This window comes from Lontra canadensis, unplaced genomic scaffold (assembly GCF_010015895.1).
Source record: "Lontra canadensis isolate GAN:19392208 unplaced genomic scaffold, GSC_riverotter_1.0 scaffold119, whole genome shotgun sequence".
NCBI lineage: Eukaryota > Metazoa > Chordata > Mammalia > Carnivora > Mustelidae > Lontra > Lontra canadensis.
The window spans coordinates 1,576,691-1,596,875 of record NW_022631113.1 but is presented as its reverse complement, the minus strand read 5'-3'; the positions used below and the strand labels follow the sequence as shown (position 1 = coordinate 1,596,875).

General features: G+C 35.9%; 1 long non-coding RNA gene across 1 annotated transcript; it reads left to right on the top strand.

Annotated features, from left to right (window-relative positions):
- The first annotated feature begins 941 nt into the window (after positions 1-941).
- On the top strand, positions 942-3,437 carry LOC116857154. The gene is made up of 3 exons (XR_004380703.1): positions 942-982; positions 2,786-3,081; positions 3,346-3,437. It is a non-coding gene; the product is annotated as an uncharacterized LOC116857154 (long non-coding RNA).
- The last annotated feature ends 16,748 nt before the right edge of the window (positions 3,438-20,185 follow it).

Below are 20,185 nucleotides of genomic sequence, written 5' to 3'. Positions count from 1 at the left end.
TCCTCTCCCTCATATCAGGGAAGTTGTCTTTCTCCGATTGATTTATTTCGCTAAGCATGATACCCTCTAGTTCCATCCACGTCGTTGCAAATGGCAAGATTTCATTTCTTTTGATGGCTGCATAGTATTCCATTGTCTATATATACCACCTCTTCTTTATCCATTCATCTGTTGATGGACATCTAGGTTCTTTCCATAGTTTGGCTATTGTAGACATTGCTGCTATAAACATTCGGGTGCACGTGCCACTTTGGATCACTACGTTTGTATCTTTAGGGTAAATACCCAGCAGTGCAATTGCTGGATCGTAGGGTAGTTCTATTTCCAACATTTTGAGGAACCTCCATGCTGTTTTCCAGAGTGGTTGCACCAGCTTGCATTCCCACAAACAGTGTAGGAGGGTTCCCCTTTCTCCACATCCCCGCCAGCATCTGTCATTTCCTGACTTGTTAATTTTAGCCATTCTGACTGGTGTGAGGTGATATCTCATTGTGGTTTTGATTTGTATTTCCCTGATGCCGAGTGATGTGGAGCACTTTTTCATGTGTCTGTTGGCCATCTGGATGTCTTCTTTGCAGAAATGTCTGTTCATGTCTTCTGCCCATTTCTTGATTGCATTATTTGTTCTTTGGGTGTTGAGACTCCTATTTAGTTCTATAATCAATTCTTAATTAATTTCTTGTGGGTGCTGTGAATTAAGAGCTGAATTTTCAAGTTAATATTCAGTTTTTCCAGCACCATGGGATTAAAGTGTTATACTATCCCCTTTGAATTAACTTGACACTTTAGTTAAACATCAGTCAAACAGGGGCACCTGGCTGGCTCAGCATAAAGTATGTGACCCTTAATCTCAGGTTGGGAGTTCAAGCCCCATATTGGGTGCAGAGTCTAGCTAAAAAAAAAAAAAAAAATCTATCGAACATATCCATGTGGGTCTACTTCTGATGATTCAGTATTTTCCTTTCATCTTCATTCAGTTTCGGTAAGTTTTGTATTTTTTAGGAATTTGTACATTTTATCTACTTATCCAATATATTGGTTCACTGTGCTCTCTTACAATCTTTGTACTTTTGGTTTCATTGATTCTATTTTTGTTTTTTTCTTGTTTCTGTTTTAGCTCTCTCCTCTCTAACATTTTTTAAAAATTTTCTTTCTTCTGCTAGCTTTAAATTTAGTTCACTCTTTTTTTTCTCCTTTCCTAAAAAATAAAATTAGGTTATTGATTTAATTTCTTTAAGTGTAGGCATACACAGTTTTAATTCCCCCCCCACCCCCTGAGGAGTGCCTAAGTTTGTTCTGCTTATAGTTTATTGAATGGATATGTAGATTCATGTCTTTCATCAATTTAGGGGTACTGTTTGACCATTATTTCTTCAAATATTCTTTTTTGCTTTATTTCCTTTCGGTACTCCTGCAACGTATACGTTGATTCATTCGATGGTATCCCACATGTCTCTCAGGTTCTATTCCCTTTTGTTCATCACTCTTTCTTTCTGTGTCTGACTCAATAATTTCAACTGTTCTATCTATAAATTTGTTAACTCTTCTACCTGCTCAAATTTGTTATCGAATGCCTCTAGTGAATTCTTCATTTCAATTACTGTACTTTTTAGCCCCAGAATTTGTTTGTTTCATGTTTAAAATTTCAATATCTTCATTGATATTCTAATTTTATTCACACATCATTTCCCTGATTTCTTGTAGTTCTTTATCCATGAATTCCTTTAGTTATTTGGGCTATTCCTTGAGCTATTTAGCTATTTGAGTTGTTTTAAAGTTTTCACTTAGTAAGTCTGACCTTCTTTATTTTCTGTCAATTTACTTTGCCCTTTACACATTTCCTGTTTCTTTCTATGCCTTGATTTATGTTGACTGAAAAGTGGGCACTTAACTTAGAATATGGTAACTCTGGAAATCAGATTTTCTGCCTTCCCCAGGTTCAGCTGACTTTTCAGGTGTTGAGGACAATAGTAGTCTCCCTGTCCAGTGACATCAAATTATTCCCATAAACTCTACATTCCTTGCCATGAATAGCCAGCAAAATCTCTGTTTCCCAGCTTGTATTCAGCTAGTGTTTTGACACAGATATCCTTGAATATTAGGAGCTAGCAATTAAAAAGGAGCCAGTCCTTTCATATTGGCTTTGGTCTGGGTCACTCATTCCATACTTAGTGGCTTGCACAGAACCTATAGATCAGCTCAAAGTGAAAACTTGGAGTATTCTCCAGTATTCTCTGAGCATGTGTTTTGGCCATGGCATGTGCATGGCTTTCTAAATTCCCCAATGTAGATGCTGCTTCTAAGTATTCTCATTTCCCAAAGAAACTCCTCAGTTTATGCTCCAGAGCCTCAGGTGCTCTGTTTTTACTGAAATCCTTTTCTTCATGCATATGAACATTGTTAATTTGGCTTATAGTGTTTTTGAGCAATGCCCACCACTAGAGTTCCCAGCATGGTGACAGAGAGATAAGATAAGTACTTTCCATTGTCCTTTGGGCAGACCTTGGACAGGTTAGAACAGATATACAGAATAATTTGCAAATAGTTCTGCTTTGTTCTCTCTGAAATTAGTGGGTTCTCCCCAGAAATGCAAAGATCTCCACAGCTGTGGTGAAGGGTGGGACAAAGGCAAGTAAAAACAACAAAAACCATTCCTAACTCTTTAAATTTACCTTTTTCTTGACTCAGCATTTGCTTAGCTACTATAAAGGTTTTGACTATTTCCCAGAGTTCTGACAAATTTGCTTCTGACAGTTTCTGTTTGTCTTTTTCAATGTTTCCATAGGAGGAGGAAAACTAGTAGCTGCCTTCCACAATTTTACTGTCACTTCCTTTATGTCCATTCTTGAAGTGACCATTGGAAATGTTGTGTCGAGAAGGATTATGAGGCTAAGGCAAATGGAAGAAAATGTCAAGATCGAGTAGCTATGTCTGTCATAACAGAGAAGAAAAAGTGTTACAGCAAATAGTCCACAAACTTACCAACTCTGGACAAACCCAAATAAATACTACATCACTTGGTTAACTATAATCCAGAAAAGCATCATGATTACTGAATTACCACTCTAGTACTGACTGAAGGTATTTCAAACTACACCTGCACATATATATTCTCATGAGTGTGTATGGTACTAACTCATAAAGATGCCTCTTTCTCCAAGGAGGAAATGTTCTTAACAATGTGATGTGGTGAATCAAGAGGAAAACTTGTCACCAGATATACCTAGATTCAAATGATAGCTTTACCCTTTACTAGTATGTATTTAAGCAATTTGTTCAACTCTTGGATTAAGTAAGCTTCTTTCTAAAATTGTTTATTGGATTTGTTTTTCATTTTTTCAACAGTTTGTTGAAAACAGGAAGCAAGATATCTGTGAACATGCTTTGATCTACTAACATTGATGATGATTATTATGACTGCTAGAGTAATTCTAGCCCTAGTCATAGGCTACTGAGAAGGTAAGTAACAGGAGGTACTGAGGTTGCTCATAACTAGGATATCAGTGCTCATGTATTTTTATCTACCCCGAAGGATCCCAGTTTATATCCATTATTCCGGCATATAAATACTGTCCTCTTTCAATGTTAAAGTATCCTGATTTGGATAAGTCACAGAATAGTACATTGATCTCCTAGAAAGAGTATCAACAATAATTTCCTATTGGTTTGTCAGGGAAGAAAAGAGCAGTATCTTTGTAGTAGAGAATTCATAATAAATATATCTCTCATTTTTCTCTATGAGTTGCCTACCACAACCACTGTTCTTTTCTTCTTCCCTAGTAGGAAAAAATCAATTTTCAATTGGGCATATTGCTACCAAGAATAAAAGACAAAATTCCTAAATCTCTTGGAGCTTAGTCAACCAAAAGACTATATTCTCAATGATGGTAAAAAGTATTGATGGAATTATTAGTTAAGTTATTAAACAAGATGATTCAAATCAGAGGAACAACAACAAAAAATATGTGTATGAGGGGGGTGCTTCCCAGTTTCTCTGCTCCATTCAATAGTTTCCCTCTTGTGGTTTGTCATATAGACATGATAATCAGAACTACAGCAGACTCTTTAGCCCTCAAGTGAACTTAAGGATACGTATCATTCAGTGGAATGGTGCACAATAGAGAAAGAGACCAGGCTTCCTGATGGCAATGGGTTCTTACCCACCAGACCTGGACTACTTAGAATATCTAAGAGAGAAATAATTCATGTGATGCTTAAGTAACTACTTTCTGGGTCTCTTACTGTCAGACTATCACAATCCTAATTTATATAGAATTTGTTAAATGGGCATGAAAATTAAAATATTGGAATCTGAAATGTGTCTCTATTAAAGAGTAAAATTCGACTGAGTAAATTTAAAAAATCTTATTGGCTTCATGTAGCAGTTCATGAATTGAGCAGCATCCAATCTAGCAGCAAAAAAGACCTCTGAAGAATTGTACGTGGCAAGGGACTTTAGAGGCAAAAGAAAAACAGGAAAAAGAAAGTTCTCCTGGGCATTTGCTGATTGGTTAAAACAGCATTATTTACTTTATTTTCTTGTGTAAACGGGAAGTTCTAGAGCTGGGTTGGGTAACTTGGGCTGAACAGACAAGCACTGATTTGTTGATCTATGTCTTCCTTATTTGGAAGAATCAAGCCTAGAACCTTCATTAAGTTTGGTTCAGGGACATGAGGTTTAGCATGAGTATCTCCATTTAGGGTGCAATCTGGTTACTCTAACACCACTGATATTATAGGCTGGGAACCTGGCAAAACTTACAATTCAATGCTAAAACATTTGGTCAAACTGCTGCCTGCCTTTCTTTGGAAAGCAAACAAAATGCTGTCTGGAAAGCAGACTAAATGGCCTTAAGGGAAAGTGTGGGAAAATTAGAATGTTGTCTGTGCTGGCTGCTTTTTACTGTTTTCAACAAAGTTCCAGGATTGATGAACTTAAACTTGATCCAGCTTATCTGCAGGCAGAGATGTTAAGGTGTTCTCTCTCTGCAGCCTACAATCTAAATGCATTAAATTTGGAGCCTTTTAGGATTAAAAAAAAAAAAAAAAGTAGAAGAAGAAAAGAAAAGAAAAAAAGAAAGGAAAGGAAAGGAAGAGAAAAGAAAAGAAAAGAAAAGAGAAAAGTAAAAGAAAAAAAAGAGAAAAAAAAAAGGAAGATAACTTTTCTATGCTCCAAAGTGAAGCACTTTTAAGTCTATTCTGAAGAATCAGTATTGCCAGGAGATAAATTATGGGCCCTAAAGCTTTTAAAAAGGCCTTCCATTAACAGTTCTCTATCAGACAAGGAGAGACAGCTAGCAGCAAAGATCTGATTAAGTATGTTGTCTTCCCACCCAAATCTATTCTTTTAAGTGTCTCAAAGCATTATCAGACTTAAAAACTACCAGATCCGGAAGCCAAAAGAAACTATAAACCTGGACTACAGCTGTCTGTTACTTTAAAAATTTAATACCTGAACCTCTATGGGAAGGAAATGGGCTTTAGAATCTTCACAGGCTCTATGAAGAGACACACTCTGCCTAGATTAGAAAGAGCCATTGACGGTTATGGGGAAGGAATAACTCCTTCAGAAGCCAGGGTCTGGAACAAGGGAACAGAGACAACATGGCAGGAGAGTTTCTCCAGAAAATAGACGTTGAACAAGCATTCTATTACCAGGTTAAAGGACTTCACTATTTGTAACTAGCAGGATTCCAGCATTTTGATGAGCTAATGATACCAGTGTTTTCTACTCTAAATTTGTTCTAAATGGAATTTTTATGCCATTCTCCCTGCTCCTTCTCTTTTGGGTGTGTATCAAAAAGATAAGCTCTTTGTTCTGTTTTGTTTTTTGTTTCAGTTTAGTAAGTCAGCAAACAATAAAGAGCTACTAGATCTGACAGAGAATCAGCAATCATCAAGAGACTTTGCACATTGAGCTAGATGCATAACTGGACAAACTTCCTTGAAACGACCTGTTGCTGTGTGATTAAGTTCCAGGTAAAAAGTTGTAAATGATTTAGTACTTCAGTAAATTTCTTCAAAAAAAACATGTAGCCCTTTCTCCTCTTCTTATTCTATTCTTAATAACTGGGATGCACATGGGATGATTAAACATCCAGCAGCCTCCTTAGATCAATGAGGGCCATAACTAACAATGGCCAAAGAGGTAGAAGACAATAGGGGTTGCCATATCAGCTCCAGATTATTTACATCAGATTTACTTTACTTGAAAAAAAAAAAAAATCAGTTTCTCTTCTGTTAAGACAACATTTTTAGTGTTGTGTGTGTGTGTGTTTGTGTTTACTATGATCAGCTTAATCCAAAGAATATATTCTCTTATGTGTTAGGATCATTTTTACCGAATTTCCACCCCTCCCCCAAGATTAAAACAAAGAGGCAAGGGAAAGTTTCATATGCATCCTGAGGAGCTATATTCCAAGCACCTTCAGTGTGTGGCTAATTCAGAGAGATTGCCTTGATCATTCTTACATGCTCTTACTGTTCTAAAGGTATTTATTTTACCCAATGACAAATATATAGTAGTTTAGTGTATATGATCAAATAAATTTTATATTTATCTTTTTAAATTTCTAGTATTTTAAGTGGATACTTAATCACATTGCCCTCATGCAAAATACAGTTGCCTATGTTTACTCTTTTCTTAGTCTCTCAGAAACTTCCATAGATGGCAGTCCTACAGACTTTCTTTATTACAATATATTATGACAAATCATGAGTAACGAATGCCATGTAATGCTGTACAGACTTCTCTCCCCAAGGATCAAGGTATTTTTTAGCACCCAAACATGGCTTTTTGGAAAAGTGGTCCTGGGCGTAATGGGAGGGTTTCAAGAAGGCCCCCTTGAACTCTTCTGGCAACACTGAGTTCAATGAACTCATCAGTTGTTTTCCAATCCTGATTTCTTCTCCCAAGGTTGTTATGCAGGGAGAAGACTATAGTAAGGGCATCTGCAGGAGTCCCTCTATGACCAAGAAGCCTTCAATGTTGAGTCTGTGCTTTCCGGATAGCAGTCAATGGCCTAGGCACCTGGTTGCATTCATTCATCCATATATCCATTCATTTATTTTATTTCTTCATTCATTCATTGTCCACTGACTTCTACTCTATGTTGGGTCCTTTGGTGGGTTCTGGAGACATCTGAATGAATTTAACAGGCCTTCCACATTGGATATTTAGTCTAGCAAGGACACCATGAAGCTATCACCCATCTTGGAGCCTAAAAATAAACCCAAGAAAGCAATGTGGTACACTTTGGTCCACCATGGAGATAGCTGCTGTATCTAGATTGGCCACAACTGCTCACATTTACTCCCAGTTTGTGGTGTCAAATGAAGGAAGAGCTTCATTTCTGCTAGATCAAATCCAAATGGGAGATTATCAGATATGCACCCCATAGATCTGGCATTGGAGTGTTTGGAAGTACTGTAAGGCCAGTAAGGAAATTAAAATTGCCTGCAGGTCCTAAATTCTGAAACCTCAACCTGGACCATGTTAGGGACGACCAGACTCCTCCACTCCCCATGGCCCAAATCATTCCACACATCATTAGAAACCAGCTGTATGTCTTTGGTAGAAGAGAGTGAGACACCAAACCCCTGAAGGATTGAAGTTATGTATGTTTGCTGCAAACACTATGAACTCAGCCAAAGATGTATTAAGAAAAAGAAATTTCTTGGGATAATCATATTATGATGACAGTAGTGACAAAGCTTTTCATCTATGGGGGTTCATGAGGTGAAAAATTCCATTATGACCTACGTTACACGGGTAAAAGTGACATGGAATTTTAGCAGCTGAGTTCCACTGGGACATTCCTATATGTTGTACTGCACAATTAGGTGTGCTTGTGGAGAAACGTGTATGTCATTGGAAAAACAGCTCTCACAGGAACATTGCACGCATTATACCAGCATTACACAGACAAGCAGCACTGGGCTCTGCTTTAATTTGACATCTGTCCCCTCTCCCAAACAACTGGACTAACCCATGCATATCACTCCAACGTTGGTGATGTCTATATCTGTGAAAGAGTGAATTTCTGTCACTGTCAGCTATGAAACGGAGAAAGGTGATATTGCTGACAAACTAGGGCTGTGACCCACATGAGGAAAATCAGATTAAGACACTGCTCTGTTTTGCGTTTAGTGGGATAAAGAAGGTGAAATCTATAATGATCACATTATGACTATAGTTGACTAATAAGACCTATATTTAATTAAAGAAAAAAAAAAGCCTTAGTAAAAAGAGCTGTGTCACCCAAAGTTACAAATCTCTTCCCTAAGGTAATCTTCATCCAGTGAGTGATGAAAGTTGTGGTACAAAGGCTTGGTCCCCTTTCTTAAATTCGGAATAATTCTGAAAGGCCATCACAGCTGTAGTTCCCTATGTGTGTTCTGCTGAGACACCGCATTGATCACATCACAGTCTAACTTCTCCTACTACCCAGTCCTGCTTTCCTTCCTCCCTCACATGCATTAACCTCAAGAACACCTCCCAATAAACACCTTCCTGCATGCGAACCCCTGACTCTGAGTCTCTTTCTTTGAAAACACAAAATCAGACATTATTTATATGTGCAGATTAATGTAATTACGTATCTTTGTCAAATTTGTATCTACAGGGTATACTTGTAACAGGGAATGGGATTAGACTTTATTAGTTTAGCATTATGTGAGTTTTCAGTCATTGACATAAATCCTCAAGACTAGTGCATAAGAAAGAACCAAAGAAGATCAAACTATCAGATATATATTACCATATAGCCAAGCACCCTACATTTACTGATTTTAAAGAGCAATCATTGTATGTGTCATGATTTTATGGCTGGACAGTCCTTCTGCTGACCTCATCTGGGCAAACTCTTGTGGTTGCAGTTAGTAAGGCAAGTAATATCTGAGCTCCAGCTGGGATGACTGGACTTCTCTCTCCATGTAGCTCAAGGAGGTGAGGCTAGTCTTTACATGGTGGGATCAGGAAAACATTCCAAAAAGGTAATCTACATGCCAAAGCACTTATCAAAATAGGCTTGGTTCTCCTTTCCTGATATCCCACTGGTCAGAGCAAGTAACATGGCTAAATCCAGATTCAATATGGAATGGTATTATACAAAGGCACATGTCCAGTGAGGTGTGGTTGTGTGTGCTCTCTCTCCCTGTGTGTGTGTATGTGTGTGTACACATGTTAACTTTTATACAGGGTTTATTAGGTGGCTTTGCTCTTTTTAAGTTATACAGACACATTCACACACATTTGTTTGATAAGCAAATATAAGCTTGTGAAATTGAAACTATTATTATCCCTGACTTATTGATGAAGAAATTGAGGTATGTGGAATTAAACAACTTGCTCCAGGCATAGAGCTAAGCAGAGGAGAAAATGGGATTTGAATCCTTGTGGATTCACTCTAAAGATCTGCACTGCAGTTTTGTCCCTCTACTCCACATCTTCCCCCTACTGCCATCCTTGGGGTGTGGGGTAGGGAGAGTAGTAGTGTACTGTCAGATAGGAAGATGGAAGGAATTTTAGAGGTTATCAAGCACTTTGCTTTATAGATAATTCGGGGACCTGGAAATATGAGATAATTTTCCTCAATGCATGCAACTCAAGTCCTTTACATTATGTGGCACAACTTTTCCGTCTATGTCAGCATATTGAAAAAAGGTTTGGAAGATTCAATTTTTTAAATCTACAGATGAGCCCGCATGGATTCAAACTGCCAAATCAGGAAAGGTAAAGATGGATTCCTTTCACCAAATCAAAGAGCACCAGAACTAGAGGATGCCCAATGTAACATAAAAGATAAAAGGGATTTATGCTTTGTACTTTACACAGTTGGTAGTAAACATATGCAAGTCATTACCCCAAAAGGTTATACAGTCTGAAAATATAAATAGGTCCAGGAAAGGCTTAGATAAATTCATGAGCCGAGTTTATAATGGGTTACCAAAAGGAAGTTAGGGATCACAGACTCCCTGAGGTTCGGCTGTGGAGGGCAACTAGCATGTTTTCCTGAAAAACATCAAAGAAACTATGCTGGATCCCTTGAGTTGATATGACTCAATATGACAGTTATATTCTCATATTCTTCCTATATGATCCCTGATCCACGTAATAGCATTTATCTAAAGACTCGGTTAGTCCTCATTTACTGTACAACTATTTCAGAAAAATTATTCTTTTCCTTTTCCATCAACAAACTACCAATGCAATTTCTTTTACAGACCCTTCATGGAAGTATCATGGAAAATTTTCTGTTTTCTGACTTCTTTCTACGTCCCTTTTTTTTTTATATCAAACTCTTTGCTTTTTCCTTTTTCAGCTCTCTTAAAATTGTTTCCTTTACTTCCCTTTCATCTTTATTATTTTCCTCTTTCCAACCCTTTCATCTCTTTCTAGCCATTTACCTTCAACCCTTTCTTTAAATTTTATGATACAGGAGATATATGTCAGTAATCTGTTTTTTACTAACTCACATTCTTTATTATTATGAAATAAGAATATGATCCAGTCAAATCTCAAAGTGCATAAAAATAACCTTAGAAAAAATTGTAAATATTATAATAAAATAAATACAAGAGAACAACAGCAAGCACGTATGCCAATCCTCCACTTGTATAAACAGTTTCTACTGAGATAACATAAAAAATGTTCCAAAAACAGCAGACCTAAAATGATAGTTATCTTACGTGATGTTTGAAGTGTAGCCTTATAGAAAATGTTGGTTTTGTTTATTTAGAAAGAGACATTTGCATGATGAAATTTATCTAATACTACCTGTGCTACCAGAATATGTAAATCAGTGAGAGACACTCTGGTTTTGGATCAAAATTGCTGCTCTGAAAACAGTTTATTTTCTTTTCAAAATATATTAGTAATTTGAAGTACATACTAGACTAAAGTTATTTATTATAACTTTTAAAACATTTATAATCATCTCTGATACATTTAATTTCCAGAAAGTATATTCAAAGGTCTATTTTCTATCTACAGTACTTTGTATCACTTATATATGTGTGATACCTCCTAAAATATTATGCAAAGAAAATCAAGTATTTGGAAAATTTGGGTCTGGTTCAAAGTAGCCCAAAACTACATCACCATTATGCTGCAATTATTAAAATTCTATTGATAAGCTGTTAATAAGTTCATTTTGTCATTAATTTTCCACTGCTACTCAACTGCTGTAATATATGCTAGGTGACATATACAAAAAATCTTCTAAATCTTGGTTTCTGTATTGTAGTGACTGCTTTTTATTCATACATACCTTTAAGGATTTTTTTTATTATATATATATTTGGAACATTTTATATGTATTACCATTCTTTAATTATTCTACATTTAGTGCCTGCTATATATTATAAATTGCCCTTTCCTATAATGGCTACATCAGTTAGATATTAAATTCCAATATCACAGCCACTGATGTCAACATTCTGTTTTACTAGTCCTATCAATTTCTTATCAGTCCTCTTCAACCCTATCGTGGAGGACATTTGGATTTTCCCTACCTAATTGTTTCAGGCTTTGTCAAATTCAAAAAGCAAACACTCTGCGGCAACTCATGATACCTAAACTCTGTTAAATCAGAAACACCATGAAGGAACGGTGCTGCCTATAATCTATTCTACTGAGTGTGCTGGCAAAGGAATCTGGCTTTTCCACAGCAAGATGACAGCCTTAAGGAGCAGTGCATAGTGCCTGCCATCGGCAATGCTGTCTGCAGAGTCTGTGACAAAAACCACGCGATAGGGTTTCTGCTGAAGCCATTCTTCAATATAATTTATGTCTTTCTGATAGGGTAGCCCTCAAGTCTGATTTTCTGGCTCTGAAAGAGGTCTGTGAATTTTCTAATAAACTTTATTATATTATTTCCTTCTTATACTAGCTAAAATGGATTTTACTCTTTGAAGGTAAGGATTTTATCTAATAAACTGATCAATAAGTTAAGTCCTTTAAGGATGATAGGAGTATTTTCTGGATCTCCTTTCTCTTCAAAGACTACAGTCTATCAACTATTCATCTCAATTGCATCCTCTTTCTACTTTTATACTCACTCTGTAAATCCAAACCATGAATCAATCTAAGCATCTGATTTCTCCACTCCAAAGCCTGGGTAGATGAAAACGGGTAAAGAACTCACTCAATCATTTGGAACTATTTCTATTTAAAAAGGAAAAAAAATAATAATAATAAAATAAAATACAAAAAAATAAAAAGGAAAGAAAATGGAGCTAAACTATCCAAGTTACATGGTCGTGTGGACAAAGCTAATTGCCACAGACATAGGGTAGATAGATAGATGGATAGCTAGATAATAGATTAGCTTTTTCTTTTCTTTTCTTTTCTTTTCTTTATTTTTTAAACACTCACTCCTGCCTCTTTCAGGAGGATTCCATGGAGGCTGGCAAGTACATTTCTCAGAAATGATGCCACTGGCTTTCAGATGTGGTTGAAGTTCCACTGATGAAATACATTTGTTCGGAATGTGAGGAGGGAAGAGAGAATGTGAGGGGGATAATGCTAGTTTGTTGGCACGTATTGTTTCTGACTCTTCCTAATTCAATGGTTTCCTAAATTGGAGGCAGAGACTTCCCTAATCCTACTGAAGCAGTGATATTACAAGAAATCGGAGCTGTTTGGGAAGCCCATCCTTCTAGCCCCTCAAAAAATTCCAGGTAATAATTTATCTTTTAAGTAGGTAAAGTGCTTTTTATAGTGTGGAACTGAACCTTAGCCAGTATGGTATGGTCGTGTTTGTGTGAAGTTCAGTGTTCTCTAGTCCTAGGCATCTAGTGACATTTTCTTGGGTGCTGGTGACAAACATAGTATCCAATTGGAGAAATTGCACTCTTTATTTATTCTTACAACCCATTAGATTATTTTTTAAATGAATTGTCCTATTACTAAAAGAAAGAGTGGAGTATAAAACTCACTGGCATTCTTGTGGTTAATTTTTGCAGAGTGAATAAATACCTTAATGACTACATAAGTTCCACTTCGACTAAAGTAGCAATAAAATTATTATTTAAAAAGTATAAATGTGCAAGCCCAGAAAAGAATAGAAGAGACATGAACAATTAAGAAATTTCAATATTCTGGAAAACTGAGAGTGGGAGAGTATGTGAAAGAATGGCAATGATTCTAACAAAGAAAGCTGGTGCATAAACAAGGTGCACCATGATTTACACTGCAAAATCCTGAACGGCTCAGGATTGTTGCCAACAGCAGGTGTCTGTGAAGGTAGAGATTAGGGACTGAATCAAACATGGGGGGGGTCACAAATCCGTGAACAAACCTCCATCAGGTGTCCTCCCTTACTTAGAATAGCAAGATGACTACCTGGGAGAATGATTCCTGGGGAAAGTAAATCAAAGAATCTCAGGTTCTAGAAAAACCAGGCACAGTTGAAACCTAGAGTGAGGTATGATATTGAAAACAAAGGTGCTAAGGGAAATTATACTCATCAAATGGTGAAATCTTGGCTTCCTATTCCCAGTCAATCCCCAGAAACCTAGATGTTATAAGCAAGACATAGCATGCCATGGAGGCAGGGATCTCAGAGTTCCAACTGGTGAAGCTGCCAGGTCCAAGAGAGAAGTTCGACAGGTATGTCATGTAAGATTCTCCAGGGAAATTCTCCACCTCTTGTCCTTATCATGAAGCCCACCATTCAACAATCCCACTCACACATGATCTAGCAGCCATCTGTTTAGATAAAGACCAAAATAAACAAGAAACAACTGAAGAAAAAATGTAATGCAGGAAGTTCAAAACTCATTACCAACTACAAAGTCTTGAGAAATATAAGAGATGTAAGTATAAACAAGAAATTATTATAAAAAGAAAAAAAGCATATGTTCAAGGAGAGACTCTTGGTAATTAGAAAATATAATCACAGTAATACTTGGAAAACTTCAATTGAATTTTCAAGAGACAATTTGTGTGTGTTTCCCAAAATGATATATATATATATATATATTTTTTTTTTTAAGAAAGCAAAAAGATAGGAATACTTGAAACAGCTGAAAAATTGTTTGGAGGAATACTGTCAAAAATAATGCAAAAAAAAATTCTAACGCACAAGATCTCTAATTTGGAAAGGTTCGCTGAGTAGCCAGATGAAATAATGGAAATAATCGATATTAAGGAAGAGCATGAGAAATACTACAGCAATGACAACAACAAAAGTAGAATCAAAAAACTTCCATGATTAAGGAGTGGGTAGGTGGATAAAAACAAATAAAAATTTCTGGGGAAAGTAAAACATATATCGTTTGGAACTATATATGTTCCAATTAATAGCAACCTGGCAACTAAAAGAAAAGGAAAAATGCCTTTGATACATCTACAGTGAATTAGCTCTAATAAAAGAAAAGTTTCCATTCAAATACGAGATTAAAAATTATTTTCAATTAAGTTCTCAAAACAAGATATCAAAATTCTAGTACACTCTTTTCAAGAAGCTTAAGGATGTATTTCTCTAAAACAAGAGGGAAACAAAGCAAGAAGAAACAAAGGATCCAATTAAGACAGAGGCAACAGGATTTCCTAGTGAAAGAGATGCCCGGAAAGATAACGGACAAGCTCTTGCCAGCATAAATGGAGACCAGCAGGTGTAGGGAAAAACATCATGTACGGACATACAGACACACAAGGAAATAATAAACACCTTATGTGTTTTATCATATAAATAGAATTTTTTCAGTTCTTTGTATAGTGAAAGGATGAATTATTAATGTTTCAAAATACCATCAAAGTCTAAAATGAGGCACTTTTACCCCCCCCCCCAAATTTGGTGGTATGGGAGTTAATTTATTGTTTGTGTACTCCATGGCTCAAGTGCAAACAATACTATGTAATCATGAAAACTAAGCACTGAATGTTGATTAATTTTTTAAAGGTAACTATCCAGTGCATTTGTGGCAAGGGGAGGTATATAGTAGGTAGTGGAAGATAAGAGCTAAGTCACCATCTACCATGTTACAAATCAGATCATTTTAAATTGAAAAAAAATCTATAAAAAGCATTATAAATTCATTATTTGGAAATATGGAGCTTAATATCTGAAGAAACATGTGGAAATGTTAAAAATGATTTGCTTGGGGAGCTAGAAATGGGGATATGTGGAGTGTTAGGTTGCTGTTTTGCTGTATGCCTCGTGTGTGTGTGTGTGTGTGTGTGTGTGTATCTAAAATGTATGTGTGTGTATACATATACACATATATTTACATACTCAATATATATCATTACTTATATACACATATTATATATATATTTGATAAATATACCACTAAATTATATACAATAAAAAATACAGACAACAAAAGACCATAATAACGCCTTAAAATCAATCCTGTTATCCCCATTTTGCATAGGAGAGACTTGAAAAAGTCAAAACCTTAGCTAAATATGTGGCAAAAGCAGAATTTATATTCAAGTTTTCCTAAGTCTAGGGCCATATACTTTCTACCACATTACACATACTCCTTCAAAATTATGATTATTCCTTGCCCAATTTCCAGTTACCAGCTTAGAGTCGAAGCCGAAAGCATATTTGCTTAGTGTTTTCTCAGGAACATGAGCTGAGTCACACACACCTCTGTTCTGTTCCTTATAGAGTATCCCACAAGGGGCTGAGAGAAGTGAGGAAACCTGGAGCCACAGAGTGAAGGAAAGCTTTGTGGAGTGTTAAGGCATGTCTAGACAAGGCGTGAGAGAGAGAAAATGGAAATATTTCATTTATATTGCTTTGATTTCTAACTTCTAAAGTGTCTGAATATGCTCATAAATGTGATTAATCCTGACCTAAATGTTTGCACAATATCTACACTGATATTTAAGTAGAACAAATATTCTTGCATTTTTTTTTGTTTTTATGCTAGAGGGAGAAAAATGTGTTAAAATAATTTTTCCACTATAACCTAAGGAAATTCTCACTGAAAAATGTGATAGAGACACATATATTAACATATTAATATCAGAAAATGTGATTAATGTAATAATAAACAGCATGTATCAATGCAAGTAGAACCATTTAAAATTGTACTACCAAACGCATTTTCCACTTCAAACACAAGGAGTTTCCAAAAGTCAGACATCTATTTTTTAAAGCTCGCTTATTTGTAATATAAAAAATATATATGTACTCCTTTCCAACATATTATTAGTAAAAAGCATTTATCTATAAAGCTCATATGCTCTTATCTGTGGCCATGAATAATGAAAAGTAGGATGGCACATAGAGACCAGAGAAACACGTATCTCAATATTATTCTTTCTTGATCAGAACATACATGAAAACATTCATGATTGAATGATTTGATGGGCTTTTTTTTTTTTTTCCTGCCACATTTTTTCATTTGCCCAGGGCTAAAAAAAGAAAAAAAAAAAAATCTTTAGAAGCAAGTAAAGCTTCCACAGTTCCCAAAGTTGTGTGATTCTCTTTGGCTATTGCTTTAGTCCCCAACTGCAAAGAACCCATGTTTTATTCACTTGTATGATTCTTCTCTGTAGTTCCTGACATCCTTTTAATGCATTTTCTCAGGGACCACAAGAATGACATTCCTCTTCCAATCTTCGTCATTGTTCTTTAAAGTCCCGGCTTCTGCCACAGCCTTTTGTAGAAAGAAGATTCCCTATCCCACAGCTACATTCCTTCCGTTCTGCTCAGTATCACTTGGAGGCGGCCTCCATTCCTCAGTATATTCATCTTTCTTTGGTCCAGATCAATAGATCATTTTAAATCAGTGCACTGAAGACTGAAAGACCACCTTTTATGGCAGGCTGGTAGTTCAGACGTAAGAGAGTGAACGATTTCTTGGGGTTTGTGGTCCATAATTATATTAACCTTGGTCCCACACCAAGCTATTTGAAACTTCTCACACCTCATTACCAGTCAATGCGTCCTTCTCTGTATAAGAATTGCATTGTTTGACTTTGAAAGACATGTTGTTAAAATCCCTTTACAGGTTGGTGATGTTTCTTTAGAAGAGTGGAACAAATTTCATGGTCAAAGTCAAAATTTTAGCACCCTTTTTATCACAAGGATATCTAACCCTGTGAATCCCAGAACAGTCTATATTGTTGCAAGGGAGTTAGAGAAAAAAAAAAAAAAAAAAGAGAGAAGCGAATTGTTTTAACCATTACCATATTAATAATGTGCTTTACACTTTAGCAAGTAACTCTATTATACATTTGTGTTCAGTGTTTTCTAAATTAAATGTATCACCTCCAATTATAGAAAACTAGTAATAATCATGATTGATTGATAGATTTTTAAATTATTTTGCAATCAATAACCTCAATCCTGCCTTGAGTTTAAAAAGAGAAATAGTTTAGGGAGTGAGAACTTTACTAATGCGAATGAAATGGGTCTGTCTGAGATATTTCCCTGAGACTGCATTAGATATCTTTGAAATGGATTGAGTAGTTATGAATCTAGCCTAACTAATTAAATTCTCGCTAAACAAACAAACAAACAAACAAACAAAAAACAAATTAGAAGAAACACATTATATGTATTTCACTAAGCCCTATGAGGTAATTGGCTTGTCCACAGTTTAAAAATAAAATAGAGGAGAGATTATATATTTGATTGCTATTGAATGATTAAACAGTCTAAAGCCAAAAGGTTCTCTTTTTGCTCTCAGAGGAATGCTGGAAGACAAAGGGGTAACTATATAAAGTCCCAACTGTTCCTTTTTATGAGAAAACGGTCAGACAAAGACTGGATAAGCAAAAGGGCAATTGTTTGTAGTGCGTATCACCCAGGGAATTCCTTTAAAACAGAGTGTATTCGCTCAGCCTGAAAGACCGTGTTCGCTGTTTTACTAGATGGAGTTAATGATTTACCCTTCGAAGATCAGTGACAAATCAAATCAATGTTAGGGTCAAAATTAGAACTCGTATAGTTTGAAAATTTTTAGGTCATGAATTATCTTGAAAATATAAAAGGTAGTATACATACTTACAAAAACTTGGGGGAAAAGGACAGAAGTCTAATTAAACAAATTAATCATCTCTTAACTCAACATTTCATTAATTATCCAAATCATCTCTCAGGTAACCAGTTTCCTCAATAATAATAATAAGAGTCTCAATTGTTAGAACAAAAATTTTCTGAGACATAAGTCATATAACAAAATAAAGTGTCTCTGAAATCATCACTAAAAATGGGTATTCTAATTCATAAAATTTTCTAATTAACCCAAGCAACATTTATGCTTTAATTTTCATTGTATTAACAATCACTGTAAAGTATCAGGCTAATCTCATTCCCAAGTAAACACATTATATTGAGACATAGTTTTAAACATCTTGCAGGGTCCTGGGAACATCGTACTGAACATAAATTTTCAAACTACAGCCCTACAAATTTAAAGCACATATGTCATTTAGAGCATATTTTAGGCCATAGAAGTGTTTACTTCTAATAATATCACCATCAATGAATTAATACCAGACTTAATATTTTAAGTTTCCTGGTTCAATTCTGGATCAAATTTTCAGTCTTTTCTTTCATAGATATTTTATGAAGCTCAGAGTATACATATATGAAATTGCCCTGTTGAAGCAATTGTCATCTCTTTCTGTATTTAAACATCTTAATAAGTACTATATCATGGATTGATAGATACCATCAGGATGTCTACATTAGCACAAACATCTGTTTCCTGGCCCTTCAACTTATCCCTCCAGCTTATATATTACCAAAGATGACTAACATTTTTTAAAAACATTATTTCTGCCTATTGTAGACTTGTCCACCTTCCACAATTTTATGTTTCTAACTTCTGTTAGTGTCAAATGATGTTTGGACTTCTTAAGAATTTTGAAATAGAATGACTTATAGGCTAATAATCCTTTCTCTCAGGCTCTCACATGGTGGCATAAAACATAGTTGTTTGCCATCTCAATGGTAAAGTAGCCTAGTATACACACAGAACACAGTAAACACTTCGAAATAAACAGAACTGTTGGTGTAACTTCCTAGAGCCTTTGTTTATCACAATGGTTTACAGAATTGTTCTCCATTTGCCTACAGTATTTAGAAAACAAAGAACAACTACAGCTACATATTTACTCTCAGCAGCTGTTAGATGATGCAGTGCAATCTTGTTTCTGAAGTATTTACTATCTAATGGTTCTCACTAGTCAGCTTGTTGGGTTTAGCAAATAATTAATGGCAAGGGCATTGTGGGGGGTACTCTGCTCTTTATGTGCCTTTCCACTACCAAGAAGTGTTACCATTTTCAATGTCCCTCCCCTCTCCATTTTTAGGTTCAGTAGAGGGCTGGGGAAGAGCACTGAACTTGGAATCAAGACACTTCAGTCCAGTCTCATTTTCCACCTTCTGGTTAAACAGGAGCAAATCTCCCAGCACCCTGAGGATCACCATCCCTCTACCGAAACATGAGTATTAAACTACATGAACTCTAATGTACTTTTCCTTTATTTTCAGAGGGAAAATATGTTTTATTAAACATATTTGTACATAATTAAACAAATGATTAGTTTGGTAAAATGTACATCACTCTCTCAATTTTCATAATTTCTTTTACCCTAAAAAAATAATTTATTTTTGTTATATATAATAGTCTTGATTCATAAATTCAGACATGTAAGAATTGCAGGGTTTTTTTATTGTTAATATTTCTTTTTGACCCCAAATTACCATTTCTCTTGCTTTAAAAGAAACTTCACTTCCATGACTCTGAAAGTCATTCTGTTTCCCCATTCTGAAGCCTTATCTTAGGCAATACCAATTCTTGAGAGGGAGGTGTCAGCCATAGGCCCAATTAAATTACCACTCAGATACCTTTTCCTTCTGTTCTCACTTCTCCTTCAGTTTTAGAGTCTCTGCTGATTTCATGTCTATGTGGGAGATGAAAATCTTTTATGAGACTCTCTATGATTTTCTCAGCCTAGGAGATCATGCTGCCACTCCACTGGGGGGTGGGGGTGAGGGTGACAGGGGAGGGGGTGTTGGGCAAGAGATTGCTGCATCCTAACAGGCACTAGGTCTCAGAAGCTTAAAGAACCACAGGGATCTCTCTTTCTCCCATCCCTCAGGCCCGGGAACACTATTTCTAACGAGAGCGGCCTAACAAACTCTTTCATTGTATACCAAGAAACTGTCCTTCCACAAATTCCTGTCTCTCTTTAAATCCCTTTACGTAT